We start from the raw sequence: 7101 nt of genomic DNA on the forward strand, positions 1-7101 counted from the left end.
TTTGGGGGCAGGGTTTGGGGTTCGGGATGGAAACATCTGGAATATGGTGGTGGTGGGAAGGTATCATGGTGGCGGGATTGGTGTTAGAATATTAAATCGAATCAACTACTGTGAACAACTTTATAAAAATAAAATAAAATAAGCAAAAAAGAAAAGAAAAGTGGTGTAGGGCCAGAGAGATAGTACAGCGTGGAAGTATTTGCCTTGCATGTAGCCCACCCTGATTCAGTAACTGATACCCCACAGGGTCTCCTCATCACCGCCAAGAGTGATCCCTGAGCACAGAGCCGGGAGTCAGCCCCGCACAGCTCCTGGTGTGGCCCCAAACCAAAAAAAAAAAAAAAACTAAAAAAAGAAAAAAGAAAGAAAGAAAAGCTGGCACACGGCCCTCATGTGAAGTTTGTCACAGTGCTCAGTGCTGACTGCTCTCGGCCAGGGACGTGTACGGTGCCAGGGATCGAACCTGGGCCAAGCCCGACCCGCTGGACTGTCTCAAGCAGCCGCGTGTCAGCCCAGGGGGGAGCAGCCCCCCTCTCCTCCCTCTGCCGTCCAAATCCCACAGTCACACCCGAGGGGTTTCACTCTGAGGAAGGGGCACAGGAGGACTCCAGCCCCAGGCCTGGGCCCCGGGCCCCTATGCTGAGGCAGAAGAACTAGGGCTGTCGCCATAGCTACGGGGAAAAAGCATTTAACCCAAGCCAACACCCACCGCTGATAAAAGCCCTCAGCAAACAAGCTGGAGAACTTTCTCCACCCGGGAGCAGGTACTCTCCAGACCAGGGTCAGGTCATCTGGGGTGCCGCCCTACAGACGTCACCACGGGCCAAGCGGGGGCAGAGAACCCGGACAGGGGTTGCTCGGGGGACGCGCTCAGGTGCCCTACGGCGCCCAGCGCCCTGTGAGCAGGAGGTGCCCGCGACGGCCACTGCCAGCCGAGTCAGTGTCGGGGCGAGGGGGCTGATGCAGAGGGGACAGCCGGACCGGGGGTCAGCAAGAGGCCCTGGAGTCCGGCCGCCGGACCGGCTCGAAAGACGCACAGAGACACGGGGGCTTCAGAACCCCGTTCCGGGGCGACAAGAGACGTGCAGGTGGACCTGGGGCAGCACCCAGCTAGAGGGTCTGCAGCAAAGGGCTAAGATTGAAAGACCCCCACGACCGGGAGGAAATAGAGATAAAAGGCGCTGAGGTCCGCAAAGCCCCCACAGACCCCGCACCGGGGGCCGGAGCGATATGCCGTGGGGAGAGCGTCTGCCTTGCACACGGCTGACTCGGCACCACATACGGCCCCCCAGGCCGCCAGGGGCATCCCTGAGCACAGAGCCAGGAGTACGTTGCCCTGAGGAGCCCCGGGTGTGGCCCAGAAGCCAAACAAAAATCCCGAACTCAGCAATGGAAAAACTAATAACCCCATCACAAACTGGGGAGAGGGGAGGGGGGCACCTCTCGGAGAGGACATACAGATGGCCAGTAGCATGGGAAGCGTCACTGCCACGTACTGTCACGGAATGCAAATCCCAGTGACAAGACGCTGAGAAGTACAACGAGAGAAAGAATGGCAACAACCGGTCTTGGGGGAGTGTAGTGAAAAGAAGAACGTTCTTTCATTGTGTCTGGGAATGTTAGTCCAGCCTCTATGGAAAACAGCCTGGAGATTTCTCTAAAAAAAAATAATGTAAGTCTTCCGTGAGACCAAGAGATTCTACCTCTTAGTATCTGCCCCCAACATTTTTATTAAAAAATTGTTTCTTAATTAAAAAGACCCCTATGTTTGTTGCAGTGCTTACTGAGTATAACAATCAGAACAGGGAAAAAAAACCCAAACGCCCAACAATCGGAGAATGGAAAAAGCAGCTGTGGGATATCTATGAAAAATGGAATAGTACGCAATTGTAAGAAAAGACGAAGTCAGGGCCAGAGCAATAGTACAGTGGGTAGGGCATATGCCTTGCACACAGCTGGCCCGGGTTCGATTCCCAGCCTCCTCTGTGGCTCTCCAAGCCAGGAGTAACTTCTTCGTGCAGAGCCAGGAATAAACCCTGAGCATCCTCGGATGTGGCCCAGCCCCCCACAAGCCCGCCAAAATATAAAACATGAAATCTTGCAGCTCACTGCAAGTGGGATGAAAATGAGAGTCTTCTGTTGGGCAAAGTGGGTCATCAGGAGAAAGAGAAGCGCCAAACGTTGTCACTCATCAGCGGCACACACAGGAACAAGGAAACAGACAGTATTGAGTGATGGCAAACCCTAGACCAACTCGGATCACGTAACTGAGATCACCAGGCTAGGGGAGAGGGCGTGGGGGAAGTGGAGAGACAGGCGGTGGTGGACGGCGATGGTCATCGGTGTGGTGACCGAGCATCAAGACCATCAATGTTAACACTATTGTAAGCATGTTTCTCTCACTACGATCTTAAAAACTAAGCAAGGGGCCAGAGATGTAGGACAGCAGGCAGGCATTTGCCTTGCATGCATGATAACCGGCACCACATACAGCCGCCCGAGCCACCAGGAGTGATTCCTGAGCACAGAGCCGGGAGTGATCCCTGAGCACAGAGCTGGGAGAGATCCCTGAGCACAGAGCCAGGAGTGATTCCTGAGCACAGAGCTGAGAGTCAGCCCTGAACACAGAGTCGGGAGTCAGCCCTGAGCACAGAGCCGGGAGGGAGCCCTGAGCACAGAGCCGGGAGTCAGCCCTGAGCACAGAGCCAGGAGTCAGCCCCCTGAGCACAGAGCCGGGAGTCAGCCCTGAGCACAGAGCCAGGAGTGATCCCTGAGCACAGAGCCGGGAGTCAGCCCTGAGCACAGAGCCAGGAGTGATCCCTGAGCACAGAGCTGAGAGTCAGCCCTGAGCACAGAGCCGGGAGTGATCCCCGAGCACAGAGCCGGGAGTCAGCCCTGAGCACAGAGCCGGGAGTGATCCCTGAGCACAGAGCCGGGAGTCAGCCCTGAGCACAGAGCCAGGAGTCAGCCCCCTGAGCACAGAGCCGGGAGTCAGCCCTGAGCACAGAGCCAGGAGTGATCCCTGAGCACAGAGCCGGGAGTCAGCCCTGAGCACAGAGCCGGGAGTGAGCTCTAAGCACTGCCAGGTGTGGGTCCCGAACACAAAAATCAACCAACGAAAATCTGAACTTCGATCCTCTGAAGGAAGCTCACTGCGTTTCTAGGTGCTGCCCTGGAGATGGGCCAGGAGGCGCCTCTGACAGCCGTGGCTCTGCACACACAGAGGCTGGCGGGCAGGGGGCTGCATGCGGGATGCTACGGGGGCTGCAGCAGGGCCCTGGGCCGGGGGAGGCAAGGGGGCCCATAGCATCACTGTGTGTGTCCCTGTGTGTGTCCTGGCGGGTCCCGGTCCTGCCCGCGCGGCTGTGCTCAGCCTTCCTGCCCCGTCATCCCGCAGACCTGCCTGCTGCTTTTGCTGTTTTTCGTGAGGGAGCGGGTGCTGACAGGAAGGACGCTGCTGCCCTCCCGCCCTCCCTGAGGGCTGCGCCTTCCCCGGGGTGGACAGACCAGCCAGACCAGGGCGGGGGCTCAGGCGTCCAGGTCGGTCTGAAGCTTGCGCCCAACTTCACAGCACTGTGGGTGCCCAGCACCTGTCCAGTGTGAAGCGCTGAGTTCTGAGAACTGTGGGGACGGGGAGAAAGGACGGGCCGGGAGTCAGAGCCGGGAGTCAGCCCTGAGCACAGAGCCGGGAGTCAGCCCTGAGCACAGATCCATCCATCCCTCAGGGGTGAACCTGGGACTAGGGCCCCGCGCCGGGGGACGGACGGCGTGGACAGTGGGTGGGCACCCGTGGGCCCCAGCGCCTCCCTGAGACTCCGTGTGCAGCGGGCCAAGGGGAAGCGGACGCGGACCCCAGACCCCGGGGGAGCAGCTCGGGCCCAGGGAAGGGGCGGGAGCTGAGAGCGTGACCCCATGGGACCCCTATGAGTGGCGACGCAACCAGGGCAGAAGTCACCTGCGTCCAGCCCGGCACCCACGCTCCAAGCACACTGCCCGTGGCCACCCCAGAGCAGGGAAGGGGCCAAGGTCCAAGTTGAAAGGGGCCACGGGAGCCACGTGGGGCCACTTCCTGCCGGGGCCTGTGGCCAGCCGCTGCCTGCCCCGCTCCTCTCACGGGCCCTTGCTGCTCGGTCCGGGCTGACCTCCGCCCGAGATCTGGCTAGAGGGGTCAGAGACGAGTGGTGGCCGGCAGCTCCCCGGACGGGAGCAGGGCTGGGGCGGTGCAGGGAGAGCCGGGCCTGCCGGGCCGTGGGGGCTGGAACCACCATATTCCACGGCACAGTGAGCAGAACAGAGTCAGGGCCTGCAGGACTGCGACTGAGTGACTGTTTCTGGGTCCCCAGGGCCCTGTCCCTGCGGCGTTCCCCCACGCCTGGACGCTTGGCTCTCTGCTGCTCCCACTGGCTCCTGCCAGAGCCCAGGAGTTACTGCCCGGGGCAGTGTGGCCAGGCTGCCGCCGCCCTGACCGCAAGGGCCCGAGGACCGTTTCTCCTGGTCACTCTTCCCGTCTACAGGGGCTGCAGCGCCACCCTGAGAGGCTCAAACTCCACTCGCCCCTAGCCACCAGCCGTCCACTGTCCACACACACCCCCATCGTTGAATCCGTCATCCATCTTTCCCCCACCCACCGCCCAGTGAATCCATCCAGCACTGACCATCCGTCCATCCGTCATCCCTCCATTCACTAGCCGCCACCCCCCATCACCAGCCTCTCACCCACTCGTGTCCACCCACTCAGCCGCGTACCCTCCCTGCCTCCGTCTCCCCCAGAAGCAGCCTACGGGGGAGCTGGTCCCCAGCTGGGCTCCCCTCCCGGTGCTCACTGCAGGAGGCCAGCAACGGCCACGGCCACGGTGGTGAGGACATTGGTCAGGGGAAGGGGGTGACGGCCAGGAGTCGAGGTGGACTGAGACCCGGGGTGTGGCTTCCTCAGCGGCAGTGCCCAGCCTGCTGACCGCCCGACCCTGGTGCTGCCCAGCAGTGGGCCTGCAGACCTGGCGGAGCCACACCTCCTGCCCCCCAAGGCCCCTCCTGCCGTCTCCCGGGACGCTGGTGCCCGCCTGGCCTGAGCCTCACTTCCAGGGACTGTTCCCCTGGCTGGCGGATGTTGGGGTCCCCCTTGGGAACCTGCAGGGATTGGTCTCTACCTCTGAGGCCAGCGCAGAGGCACGGAGTAGGGAGAAGAGCAGACACTGAGAAAGACAGAGACGGGAGATGAGAGAGGGAGCCGGAGAGAGGGAGAGGGAGAGAGGGAGAGAGGGAGGGAGAGATGAAGGGAGAGAGAGAGAGGGAGAGAAGGGAGATGGAGAGAGGGAGACGGAGAGAGGGAGAGGGAGAGAGGGAGGGAGGGAGAGCAAGAGAGGGAGAGAAATGAAGAGAGGAAGAGAGAGAGGGAGGGAGAGAGGGAGGGAGGGAGGGAGGGAGAGAGGGACGGTGAGATCAAGGAGAGAGAGGGAGAGAGGGAGGGAGACAGAGACAGAAAAGGAAGAAGGAGTGAGAGAGACAGACGAGGGAGACAGAAGGGGCACAGACAGAAGAGGGGCGGGGGCAGGGGCCGAGACAGAGGCAGCAGAGGGTCAGCGTGTGGTCTGGGTGGGCACGGTGTTGGGTGCTGCCCCTCAGTCTCCATCCCCTTTCTCAGCCGGCACAGCCCGGTCCCCAGCGACTAGCCTGGGTCTGGGGGCTGTGGGAGCCTCTCCCCACCCCCACTCCCCGCTGCTCCCCACCGCCCACTTCCTGGTGACTCAGGGTTTGTGGACAGAGTGATGGACCATCCTCGGGGCCGTGTCCGTGACGTCCGTGCACCCCTCCCGTGTCATGTCGTAAAGTCGTGTCATCCTCAGGCACTGTCTTGTCAGGGCAGGGCTGGGTGTCCCTGCCCACGGCACACACGCCCCACCCCGAGCCGAGCCCCTCCCCAGACCAGGGACCCCGTACCACAGACCAGGGACCCCCACATCTCACACCAGCGCCCTGCATCTCAGACCAGAGACCCCCTACCACAGACCAGAGACCTCATACCACAGACCAGGGCTGCCACATCTCAGATCAGAGACCCCCTACCACAGACCTGGACCCCCGCACCGCAAACTAGGACCCATACCACAGACCAGGGACTCCATATCACAGACCGGGGTTGCCATATCTCAGATCAGAGACTCCCTACCACAGACCAGGGCCCCTGTACCACAGACTGGGGACCCACACCTCGGGCTGGTCCCCCTGGCCTGCAAGGTCTCTGTCCTGCCTGTCCCCATGTCCCTGGACTGGGCAGCTGCCATGGAAATTCCCCGCTGGCCAGGCCCCACGGGGAGCGGCCCCACGACTCCCGGACCTGCCTGCGGTCTCTGGTTCCTAATCCTGCCCCTCCCCCTCCCTGGGCACTGGTGCCCCTGTGGGGTGCTGGCCCCAGGCCCCTCCGTGGCCCTGCCACCCTGTCCTGGGCCTGCAGAGGCCGGGAGTGGGCGTTGGCCTGACATGGCAGGGCAGCAGGGAAGCCCGCCAGGCTGCTGGGGCTGGCCAGGGGGCACCCCCCGTGGTCCCTGTCAGCTTCTCAGTGGTTGGGGATGACTGACCAGCATCCACCCCCCTGCTTGGGGCTCAGGGGCACAGGACGGACCTCAAGTCTGATGTGGCTAAGATCGGAGGTCAGCAGCCCTCCCAATTCCCAGCCTCAGTTTACCCACCTGGAGTGGGTGAGGGTGGCAGATCAGCTGCCCCCAGGGCTGGGGAAGTCGGGGCCTGGGGTGTCTGGGGGGTCATAGGGACCCCTTGGCAGCCCCGGAAGGCCGCTCTGGCCTGCGGCCAGCACGACTCCCCAGTTCCGATTCCATGAGGTTCCAGAAATGTGTAGCCCAGAGTGGGGAAGGTGGGGGCTCCCCTGGGCTCGCGGTTAGGACGCCCCGGGGCTCCGTGGGGGGGCCTGGCACATCCACGCAGGGCAGGCAGTGGGGCGTCCCTCAGCAGTGCCCGCAGGGCGGGGGCCCTCCAGGGCTTCCGGCAGGGCAGCGGCCCAGAGGGTCAGGCTGGCCGGGTGTGTGTCAGAATTAGGGTCATTGGGCCACCGCATCCCACGGGTTACCTGCCCAGGAGCCATAAAGA

This window comes from Sorex fumeus, unplaced genomic scaffold, assembly GCF_029834395.1.
Source record: "Sorex fumeus unplaced genomic scaffold, SorFum_2.1 ptg000093l, whole genome shotgun sequence".
Lineage (NCBI taxonomy): Eukaryota > Metazoa > Chordata > Mammalia > Eulipotyphla > Soricidae > Sorex > Sorex fumeus.